The sequence below is a fragment of the Triticum aestivum genome, chromosome 4B, assembly GCF_018294505.1.
Source record: "Triticum aestivum cultivar Chinese Spring chromosome 4B, IWGSC CS RefSeq v2.1, whole genome shotgun sequence".
Classification (NCBI taxonomy): Eukaryota; Viridiplantae; Streptophyta; class Magnoliopsida; order Poales; family Poaceae; genus Triticum; species Triticum aestivum.
Window position 1 is genome coordinate 19,713,750 of NC_057804.1, and position 12,292 is coordinate 19,726,041.

Consider the following 12,292-nt stretch of genomic DNA (forward strand, 5'->3'; position numbering starts at 1 on the left):
TACCGGAGGGGGCTCCAACGGGAGCACAACCCACCAGAGCGCGCTTGGGGGCCCAGGCGCGCCCTGGTGGGTTGTGCTCCCCTCGGAGCCCCCCCCGGTACTTTATTGGCCCATCGTGTGTCTTATGGTCCAGAAAAAATCACCAATTTTTTTTGCTGCGTTTGGACTCTGTTTGGTATTGGTTTCCTGTGAAGTAAAAAACAAGCAAAAACAGCAACTGACACTGGGCACTATGTCAATAGGTTAGTCCCAAAAATGATATAAAGTTGCTATAAAATGATTATAAAACATCTAAGAATGATAATATAACAACATGGAACAATAAAAAATTATAGATATGTTGGAGAAGTATCAGCATCTCCAAGCTTAATTCCTGCTCGTCCTCGAGTAGGTAAATGATAAAAATAGACTTTTTGATGTGGAATGCTACCTAACATGTTCATCACATAGTCTTTTCTTTGTACCATGGACATTTGAACTTTTATATGATTCAAAGCAATAGTCTAGTTTTGACATGAAAATTTCAATACTCAAGCATATCAACAAATTCGGAGAATCCACACAAGTGGTCCTCTGCATTTTGTTCCTTTGGAGCAGAGCTGGCCAGCCCAGCACGGCACGGCCCATCAGGGCACGATTAGTAAGCGGGCCGTGTCGTGCCGCCTAGAAACCCAGGCACAACCGCTTAGTTAATCGGGTCGACTGGGCTGTATTTCAGTTATTTTTCCCTGGTTGAGATGTTTTATATAGCCCAGAAATATAAAAAAATTGGGAAAATTATTTTTTTTGAGCAAGGGAAAAAAAATAAAGCTAATTGTGCCCAGCCTCCAGGCCCAGGCATGCGTGCTAACGGGCTGGCCCAGCTGGCACGGCCCATTTGGCCAGCTTTGCTTTGGAGCGGCTTCAATATTCGGCGGCGCTTCTTCTGCTTCCCCAAACCCCCAAGCTCTCGTCTAAAAAAAAAAAAGGAAAACCCCCAGCTCTCGACTCTCCGTGCCCACGGTGGTTCGAGGCGGCGGCGATGCGGCAGAGATCGTCGCCGGCGGCGATGGACACCCCGGACTTCAGAGTCAAGCTCGGCTTCGAGAGATCCCTGCGACCGCCCGTACGGCGGGTACCCGCGCCTCCCGAGCGAGGACTCGCCGCAGATGGCCTTCTTCGACGCGGCCTTCGACGGCGACCTTCCCCGCCTCAGGGGTGAGCGACCTCCCCGTGCGCCCAATCTTCCCGTCAAGCGCCTGGCCGCGCTGCCCCCTCCCTCCCTCCAATGCGGCCTCGCATCTGCTAGGGTTTTGGAGGGGGGAGAATGGGCGGGGCGGCCTGCGCGTGCGTCTGCCCCTGTGGCGCTGCCGTCCATGTTTCTGACCTCAAATTTCTCTGTTTTGTTGAAGAGCTGGCGAGCGGCAGGGACGCGGAGGGGATGGCCTGGCTTGCCGACGTGTGTCTCGTGGGCGGGGGGCCGCTTCAGACGGCGGCACGCATGGGGAAACTGGATGCCGTCAGGTGCATGGTGGAGGAGCTGGGCTTCGATGTCAATGCGGGCAGCCAATCTGGTATGCGCGCGCTTTCTCTGCGCTGACCGATTCTGTTCATGTTGCGGTCATGCTCAATTTCGCAGTTTTTGCTCGTGTGCACGATATTTCAGTAAACCCGCCGCATCAGTTTCATTCACTTTAAGCACCAGTTACTTGTTTCTGATTTTACTGGCAGGTTTAACTGCTCTGACTGCCGCTGCAGTGGATGAAAGAATGCATGTTATGAGATACCTTCTGGACAAGGGGGCTGATGTGAATAAGCCAGTCTATTCAGGCCATTCTCCTCTTCACCATGCTGCAAAATATGGTCTCTTCTGTGCACATATTAAGCTTTCTGTCTTTAGACTTGCGTTTACCACTTGGTTGCTCTGCAATTTAACAGTCTCCAACTCCTCACTAATGCAGTTTGATCATTTGTGTGGCTTCTAGCTTTTGTTCTATTTTAAACGCTGAATTCTTGCACTTCTACCAAAAGTGTAGTTTATAGGAAATCGATTTGACTATTTTGCACAGTTCATGCTGGTTTTTGGTGCTATCCAACCCTGTAATACGCTTACAAATTACCTTCCAAACCCTCACTGAGATAATGTTCAGTCTGGTTCTGATAATTAGCAATCTAGTATTCCTACTAATTTTATTCCATTTTCATGGCATGTTAGACGAACTCGGTCACGTGACTTTGGAGCTGGGGGCCATCTAGCACACGGTGGCATTTAGATTGTTTCAGTTCAATTTGCTCTACCTATTTAATGTGTCTGGTCCCCAGTAAAAAAAGAAACTAATACGCCTGGTCTTATTTTGTGTTTGTGTCTCCTTATAACAAAACGATAACATATGTCTGGTCTTATTTGTTCTCCCTATGGATTTATACTTTGGTCTTATTTTGTGCTTGTTCTTTTAGTTCTGTAGTATCGGCATGTCTCTTAAATAAAAAACAACAACATCTCCCAATCCCAAAGAAGTTGGGGTAGGCTAGACTTGAAACCTAGTTATGGTTTTGCCACTTGGATAGCTAACTTCCATGCACCCCTGTCCATGTCGTGTCTCTTAAATAGTTTCACCAAAATAATCATGACGTAGTTAACTCATGCCTGGCCTCTAGCCAAGGCATGCAGGTGGTGGTTCTTGATAATGTTTATAAGAATGCATTTCTTCTGTTGAGCGAGAAATGCTTATTTTTCATTGTAACATTACCTTTCTTTATTTTTTGCACTATGTCTAGGACGCGATGAAGCAGCACGATTGTTGCTATCTAAAGGAGCTAGTGTTGATTCAACTTTTCGTGGTCTGACACCACTACATTTTGCTGCTGGCTTTGGGATGATTGGTGTCATGAAAGTACTGTTGGAGCACCATGCAGATGTAATAAGTAAATTTCATGTTTTTGTATTTGAGCTTTATATGCTACCTTGTTAGAATGCAGATTCATCAGCATTGGATTGCGGTTCCACGCCTTGGTCTTCTCACAGCCTTTTAACTTAGCTGTAGATTTTCATCTCTTATATTTCTAACTAATATTATTTTCTAAATCACATAATACAGTAGTTAGCTGGAATGGCAGTTCAAATGACTTTTCTGCAGGTCATACTTCATGCTACTCTGTACCATTGCTTATTTTTCCTTGCTGTGTGATCTTCAGTTCTTCATGATGTTATAGCAGATATTTATGTCAAATGTACAGCTTGGGATCCTCTTGTTCCTATGCAGAAGCTGGATAGATTCCTGCTTTAACATGTGCATGTCTTATTTGATTGGCATAATGTTATTCTGTCTTGTACTATTACCATGTCATTAACTCATAAATACTGGTTAGGTTGAAAGAACTGTCTTTGCAGCTGAGGCTTAGCAATCTATATAAAGTATTTATTGCAAACTGTCATTAGCATGGCCAATAATAGCTTTGTCATGCCACTTCTATATAAAAGGAGAATCATGAGAACAGAAACATGATTGTGTCCCTATGTTCTAATTCCCCTCTATTATATTTAAGCATTCAATATCTGCCTATATTGAAGTTATTTTACACTAAAGATTTTCTGTAATAAAAATGTAGCCGAACAAGGTCTCAGAAGAGGGAAGTACTCCGCTGACTGAAGCACTTCGTGGCACCGATTCAGGACTACCTGAATCTACTATACTGGAGTGTGTCAAGCTGCTTGTGGAGGCCTGTTAACTGTCCACCTTGTCTTCATGTTAATACATATAGTCTTCTTATGATATTAATCTATTACATGAATTGCATAGTCCATAACTTTTGGTTTTATATGATCCATATCCACAGGCAGGCACAGATGTAAATTCTGCTAATAGCGAAACTCCGTTGGTAATAGCAACTCGTTATGGCTTAACTGACTGCGTCAAGTACCTGTTGAAGGCTGGTGCTTCCAAAAAAACCCAACTCTCAGCTAAAAAGAAAACCCCCAGCTCTCGACTCTCCGATGCCGAGGCAAAGTCGCCGGCGGCAATGGACACCTCAGACTTCAAAGTTAAGCTCGGCTTTGAAAGAGCTCGTCGACGCAACCGTTCCTACGGCGGGCTCCCACGCCTGCCAAACGAGGGCTCGCCGCAGATGGCCTTCTTTGATGCGGCCGCCGAGGGAAATCTTCCCCGCCTCATGGGTGAGCGAGCTCTCTATCGGCCCAATCTGTCAAGCATGTGACCGCGCACGTCTGCGCGCCGCTCCCTCCCTTCAATGTGGCCTTGCATCTGCTAGGGTTTTGGTGGGGAATGGGCGGTCTGCGTGTGCTTCTGCCCCTTTCACTCTGCAATGTAGCGCCGTCCATGTTTCTTACCTCAAATTTCTCGGTGTTTTATTGAAGAGATGGCGAGAGGCAGGGACGCGGAGGGGATGGCCTGGCTTGCCGATGTGTGTATCGTAGGTGGGGGGCCGTTTCAGGCGGCGGCACGCATGGGGGAACTGGATGCTGTCAGGTGCATGGTGGAGGAGCTAGGCTTTGATGTCAATGCTAGTAGCAAAGCTGGTATGAGTGCGCTTTCTCTTTGTTCATGTTATCATTAGCTCAATTTCGCGATGTTGCTCATCTGCATGATCTTTCAGTTTGTGTATATTTTAGTAAATTCACTGCATCAATTTCATATACCTTAAGCACTGCCATGATCCAACTTTTCCTGTCCACTTACTAGGGTATTTGTCGACCCTGACTTGCGGTCTTCTCACTAGTCACTACCTTGGTTGTTCATATCATGAGTACTCACTTACTATATATAGACTATGTAGATGATACATTGGTACTGTTTTCATGTAAATTCATCTTTTAGATGAGAGAGATGTCAGATATAGCACTAGTTACTTGTTTTTTATTTATTTCTGGCAGGTGTAAGTGCTTTGACTACTGCTACAATTGATGAAAGAATGGATGTTATGAGGTACCTTCTGGACCAGGGGGCTGATCTGAAAAAGCCAGATGATTCAGGACATTTTCCTCTACACCTTGCTGCAAAATATGGTCTCTTCTGTGGAAAATACTAAGCCTTTTGTCTTTAGACTTGCGTTTACCATTTGTTTCCTGTGCAAAGAAGATTTGAAGGAGTGGTTCATTGTTCTCCTGAACATTCTTCAACTCCTCACTAATGCAATTTGATCATTTGTGCGGCTGCTCTGGTGTACACTTTTTTTTTTGAATTGGATGTATATAGACACGCTTTAGTGTGTTTGTTCATTTATCTCAGTCTGCATGTAGTCCATATTGAAATATCTAAAACATCTTATATTTGTGAATGGAGGAAGTACCTTTCAAACCATCACTGAGGTGATGTTTAGTCTGGTTATGATAATCAATCTAGTATTCCTACTTATTTTATTCCATTTTCATGTCATATCAGATGAACTCAGTCACGTGACTTTAGAACTGGGGGCCATCTAGCGGATGGTGGGATTTGCATTGTTTCAGTTCAATTCTCCCTATGAATTAATACGCTAACATGTCTGGTCTTATTTGTGGTTGTGTCTCCTTATAAAAAAAGGATATCATATGTCTGGTCTGATTTGTTCTCCCTATGAATTAATGCTTTGGTCTTAATTTGTGCTTGTTCTTTCGGTTCTGTAGCATTGTCGTCGTGCCTCTTAAATAGTTTCACGAAAATAATCATGACATAGTTAACTCATGCCTGGCCTCTAGTCAAGGCATACATGTGGTGGTTCTTGATGATGTTTAAGAATACATTTCTTCTGTTGTGCAAGAAATGCTTATTTTTCATGGTAACATTATCTTATATTTTTTTTCTGCACTATGTCTAGGACGTGAAGAAGCAGCACGATTGTTGCTATCTAGAGGAGCTAGTGTTGATGTAGCTTATCTTGGTATGACACCACTATATTTCGCTGCTTCCTGTGGGATGATTGGTGTCATGAAAGTTCTACTGGAGCACCATGCAGATGTAATAAGTAAATTCCATATTTTTTCTATCTGAGCTTTATACGCTACCTTGTTGGAATGCAGATTCATCAACATTTAGTATGTTGAATTCTGGTTCCACGCCTTGGTCTTCTCAGCATTTTATCGTAGCTGACTAGCTGTAAATTTTCATCTCTGATATTCTAAGTTCTAACTAATATTAGTTCAAAATCACATATAGAGTAGTTAGCTGGAATGGCAGTTCAAATGGCTTTTCCGCAGGTCATACTTCATGCTACTCTCTACCATTGCTCATTTTTCCTTGCTGTGTGAGCTTCAGTTCTTCATGATGTTATAGCAGATATTGATGTTAAATGTACAGCTTGGGATCCCCCATATGCTCCTATGCAGAAGCTGGATAAATTCCTGGTTTAGCATGTGCATGTCTTATTTGATTAGCATAATGTTTTTCTTCCTCGTACTATTACTATGTCATAAATACTGGTTATATCGAAGTCGATATTTTACACTAAAGATTTTCTGTAATAAAAATGTAGCCAAACAAGGTCTCAGAACAGGGATGTACTCCGCTGACTGGAGCACTTCATGCCACCGATTCAGGACTACCTGAATCTATTTCACTGAAGTGTGTCAAGCTGCTTGTGGAGGTCTGGTAACTGTCCACTTTGACTTCATGTTAATAGTACATATAGTTTTCTTATGATATTAATCTGTTACATGAATTGCACAGTTCATAACTTTTGATTTATACGATTCATATCTACAGGCAGGCACAGATGTAAATTCTGCTAATATCGAAACTCCGTTGGTAATAGCAACTAGTTATGGCTTAACTGACTGTGTCAAGTACCTGTTGAAGGCTGGTGCAGACCCTAATATCCCAGATATTCATGTGAGTTTTGTTGCATTTTTACCTGATTGTGTCTTCTACTGCTTGCAGCTTTCTTAGTCATATTATCTAGGGGATCGGGGACATACATAGCATGTGACACATATTTCCTACTTCAGTTCTAACATGCAAACCTTTCCCTGAGGTATCCAATGAATAGGAAGTAAATCAGTTATCATCCCATGATCAAATAACTGATAATCCTCTCAGATCTTGATCCGTCACTGAGCAAAATTGTGGGTCACTACCAAACCTGGCCTTACCAAAATATTGCTTGTCCCTACGTTCTTTGGCTATTGTTTGGATAGCTACCAATTTTAGTTCACCCGTGTAACTTCAGCATGCCCCTGTCTGCTCTTTGGCAATGCGCGGGCGGAACGAAGGCGTATAGATCGTTCGCCTAAAAGTTGGCAGCCAATCTCAGCTGCATGCTGCAGGAATCGAAAGAGCACGTTTCTGCAGATATCAATCAGCTTTGCTCTGGTGGCCACCGAAGCTGCACGACCTCTAATCCTTCTCTCTAAGGGAATCACATCGCATCAACATGTCATTAGCTCCCCACTTACCCTATTTCGATCATTTCTTTCATGGCGTGATTTATCCTGCTGTTGGCTAGATCTAAAGTATTACTTACCAAATCATCGATTCTTAATGTTTTTGAGACCACATGCATGTGATTCCATCAAGCAGATAAATTTTAACTTGATGGATCCTTCGTTCCTGAACTCTGAACTTGATGGATCCTTCGTTCCTTCGTCATTTTAGTTAATGAGGTTGAAATTGCATCCATCCCTCTTACTGACAGTACATGAATGAGGCAATGAAGCTGATGCATGCTTGGTATATTAAGTCTGATGCTATTACCAAGATATTGGCTGAATAATATATGTATATGAAACCATGCCGACTGAAACTTAATTAGTCTTGCTTGCAACGTTACTATTATGAGTTCAGTAAAATGTGCAATTAGCTATCTTTTGTTGCCTCATCACCAAAACTCTGAATTTTAGAACCAAATCACACACACATGCTGATATGTTTTGCCAAATGTTCTGAAGCCATTTGGCTTCAAACCAAATGTAAGCCTATGATTTTGCCAATAAAGTGGTTGTTGCCGCTACAAACCAAACAATCGAGACCTGCCAATGTTTTGGCCATGCCCTTGGTTTGGTCATGCCAAATTTTTGGCAGGACTACATGGGGCTCAAACCAAACATACCCTGTGTCTTATTCCCTCAGTTCCTGACTGTTGAGGATTTGGTCTGATTTACTTCCGAAAATTGATTTATACTGGGTAGTGCTTAAGGCTACTAATATCAGGAACCAAAAGTTGACATGATGTATGCCCGAGTGCAACTAATTATCGCACTTGATACAGTTAATTTTTCAACAAAAATGTCTTGACTTTTGGTTGATCGAAGCTGACACTTTGAGAAACAGCAACTCAAATGACATTTTGAAGTGGGTGGGTTATGTAATGCCTAGCATAACTTAATCTATTTATGTGCCCAGTTTCATTGTTTTTATATATTTCCTTATTATTTATTTTGATCTAATTAATACTGCTGAGATTTTTTACTAGGTTTATATTTGTTTTTCAATCCCTGGTAGCTATATAGTAACTTCTGCCACTGAACCATGTGGTTCCTGTTTGTTACTTCTTACTTGTCAGTCTGGTGCCAAGCCAATAGAAGTTGCTGCAATCCATGGAAGATGGAAGCTTGTGGAGTTACTATTTCCTTTAACTTCTCCTATTCGTACTGTACGAAATTGGACCGTCGAAGGAATTATTGCTCATGTCAAAAGGCCCTCGAAGCCCACGGTATGAATTGGATTTTATGAATTTGAATCATCCTATATTGAGTTATTTCTTTGTCCTTCGACCGTTGTGGCATAAACGTTTGCACCTCTAATCACCTGAATCTTTTCTTTATATGGGACTAGTAGAGGTGGGCCTACTTTAAAGGATATGTTATGACAATGTTGTGGTTTTTGTCACTATGCAGATTTTTCATTCTGTTTTGCCATTCTCTCCTTGGCCTACATTTCAGTGACATGACCCAGTGGCAAATTTGCAATGCAAGCAAAAGCGTTATACACAAAATCTAATGGCAAAATCAGTATTGCCCCTATATTATAAATACAGAGTACAATAGAAAGATGATCCTTTGAAAATCTTTGCGAAATATTTTGCGCTTGCTAAATATTTTCGTCATTTGAAAATTTTCTAAAAAAAAATCACAGCTGAACATGACTGAGTATTATATTTAGACTCTAAATTTGCTGCAAAAAAGCGTGTTTCGTTGCCCTGTGGAAAATCCATGTCCTAAACTCCCTCTGATTATCTGTCTACAACTGTACGAATTGGTTAAACAAACAATACAACCTACTCCTTCCGTCCCACAATGTATGATGTTTTTGCAAGCTAACATGGTTTGCAAAAACTTCTTACATTATGGGACGGAGGGAGTAGTTGCTTATGAGTCTTCCGTTGTTATATGAAGTTTAATCATCAAACTATATCTTTTTTGGCACAAAAGGAAACTTCTTTAATCTTCGGTGAACATTGTACATTTTGTATGTATATTTTGCTTGTCTTAATTTGTCTCTATGATTTAGGTTAAGCATGATAAAAGTACGAAAGTTCAGTTGAAATCATTTGGTGAGAAAGCTATTAAGAGAAAGGACTATCATGGCGCGTCAAAGTTCTACACCGAGGTAAGTAGTGATCTGAAGAATGATGTGGTATTGGTTATGCTACTCTAAGGTCTTTGCAAGATGCATATCAGCATATGCATGAAACTTCTACAGTACACCTTATCCTCTCATTATACAAACATTGGGGTTTCTGTTTGAAAATGTTTGTTCATTGATGGAATCAAGAGTGTACTTATTTGACACCGTCTCCAGGTATAATATGTCTAGATATAAGCCAAGTAACTCTGTGAATTACATTTATAGTTGAATCCACGACAGTATTATAAGATCTCCACTCTCCAGCCAAGTCTGGACATGTCATGTTGTTTGGGAACCTTCAACAGCCATGACTGCTGGGAACGGTTCAAACCAGCTTCAGCAGCTCTCTCGAAAGAGGCCCATAATGATTATCCGAGAAACATTGGTTCTCAGTTTCAGTTCAGAACCATCATAAAGTGTGAACAGCCCTAATGTTAATACTGATAGTCACAGGCATGGACTTACGGGACCAATGTTGTCTTGTTAACTTGGGTAAATGGGGGTCTTGTCAGGCATACATAATTAGCCCTGCGCAAGCCATTACATATATACGCTGTCCGTTCTTTCGCTCAAAAAACTTGTTTCGTTATGAGACATCCCTCACCATTTTCAATTCTCTGTTTTGATGTAGGCAATCGAGCTGGACCCTAGTGATGCAACACTGTACTCAAACAGGAGCCTTTGCTACCTGCAAATGACTGAAGGAGATAAGGCTTTGCGCGATGCTAACACTTGCATAAAGCTGCGCCCCGAATGGATCAAAGGTTACTACAGGAAAGGAGCCGCTCTCATGTCGCTCGAGGTCAGATAGCTCACAGAGTACTCACCTTGCACTTGGTTTCATGGCATCTCCCTGTATACATACTATAATCTGCGGAACTTCACATTGGTAGGACTACAAAGAAGCTTGTGATGCATTCATGGCTGGACTGCAGCTGGACCCTGGAAACGCCGAGATGGAGAAAGTGTTCATGTAAGCTATTTACCAAGAATGTCCCCAATGATGGGAATTTTTTGGGTGTTTGGGGGGTGGTGGAGTGTGGAGGGTTGTTTGTTGATGCGCACTTGTAGACTGGTCTGAACCGGGCGCCGATCAGGCAATTAACTTAACTTGGCTCATGTTTGCAGGGATGCGGTCGAGGAAATGAAGAAGGATCACTTGGCTAAAAAAGGCTCCAAGCCATCCGATTAGAGGAAAACCGTGGATCGCCCTGCCCCGTTTCGTGTAAATATTTATCCTAGTGCCAGGAAACATACTCATCTTCTTTTCGGTGCCGTACTGAGTAACAGAGCACTATGACTCTGGCTTGCCTGTCAATGGAGGCGCTGATGCAGAATGCCGGTCGAGTAGTAAACCCTAGGTGTAGTGGAAGTGGACGTTTCCTTTCCTGCGTGCAGCGAAAGAGGACCACCATGTTGGTCATCTGGATGGTCATTGCTCCTTGAGTTTGTGTACCTTCTGTCGTGTGATCCGTTCGTCGATAGAAGTTTCCGTTGTTGCTCCATTGAGTTCCTCCGAGGGTGGTGGCGGCGGCTAAGCGTGTGTGCTCTGCTCCGCCATAGAAGCTTCGAAACCGTCCTCCTGTAGGCGAAGATGCCCTCGCCCACCCTTAGCGGCCTATTTCTATACGCCAATTTTGAAAACAGTCGTGGACTGCCCGGAGTGGTAAATCCTGTGACCCAAATTGCTGCCCGGGTAGCAGAGTAAGCACCATATACTGTCCCCAGTTTCAAAAAAAAGCAAATGGTAATGATGAATACATGGTAAACCTGAATTTAGCCATAATGTGGATGACCAGTTAGCAGCATAGTTTGCTGGTAATGCTGTCAGTTTTTTGTTTTGAGGAAGGCATTGCTGTCGGTTGAACATAGACATATCTCATCTCAAACAGTTTCACTCACAAGTGACATTACATGCCCGTAGAAAGATGGATTTCATCATCAAATAGGGCGCCGTGGCGATAGCCTGGTTGGTACTCACTCAAGCTCTGGCAAAAAGAGCTACAGTACCCAACTACTAGACCAAAGACCACATGGAACCGTTCGTCAGGACTCTTTCACAGCGATATGGCACCATCGTCGTAATTTGTGCCAGAAGATCGAACGACAGTTGATGCGTTCGCTGAAAAATGCTCTAACATTCGCCGGATAGCTTTTTCGTATGAGGGAGCAGAGTTGGCCATCTGGGGCATGCCAACCAGGCCGGCCCATTGGCACGTCTGGCACGACATGACACGGCCTCAATGGACTGTGCCCGCGGCACACGTCACACCAGGGGTCGTTAGGGCATCTCTAGCAGACCCCGTAAAAAGCTCCGACCTGCAAAATAACCGTCAAAATGCGGGTCGGTGCGGAAAATCCCGCCCGAACAGGCCCCGCAAACGCGGTTGGCCCGCAAATTTTTTTGAGGGGCGTAGCAAAATCTCGAAATCGCTAATTAAGGAGCACTCGTTGTAAAGAACACTCCACCTTCCCAGGTCGCGACAAGTGGTGCACATGCAGCGCACCACTTGTCAACCTGGGGTTTTCCCTTTTTTTCGTAGATCTGTTTATTCAAAACGTTTTATCTCTTAAACCGCGCGTCTAAATCTCGAACCATTTTCACCGTTGGATTCCTCGCGTCGACATCTTTAAAACTAGATCCCATGTTAATAGGTTTTGACGAACTTTTTTCATAAAAAAATCGGACGAAAAAACCGAACCGGGAGCACGGGTTTTTTCCTTTTTCGAAAGAGGCATGTCCGTGCCTCTCATGA

At 43.0% G+C, this 12,292-nt stretch overlaps 1 pseudogene; it reads left to right on the plus strand.

The window, feature by feature from the left end:
* Positions 1-947: 947 nt before the first annotated feature.
* LOC123090663 (ankyrin-1-like) lies at positions 948-11,006 on the plus strand (annotated as a pseudogene).
* The last annotated feature ends 1,286 nt before the right edge of the window (positions 11,007-12,292 follow it).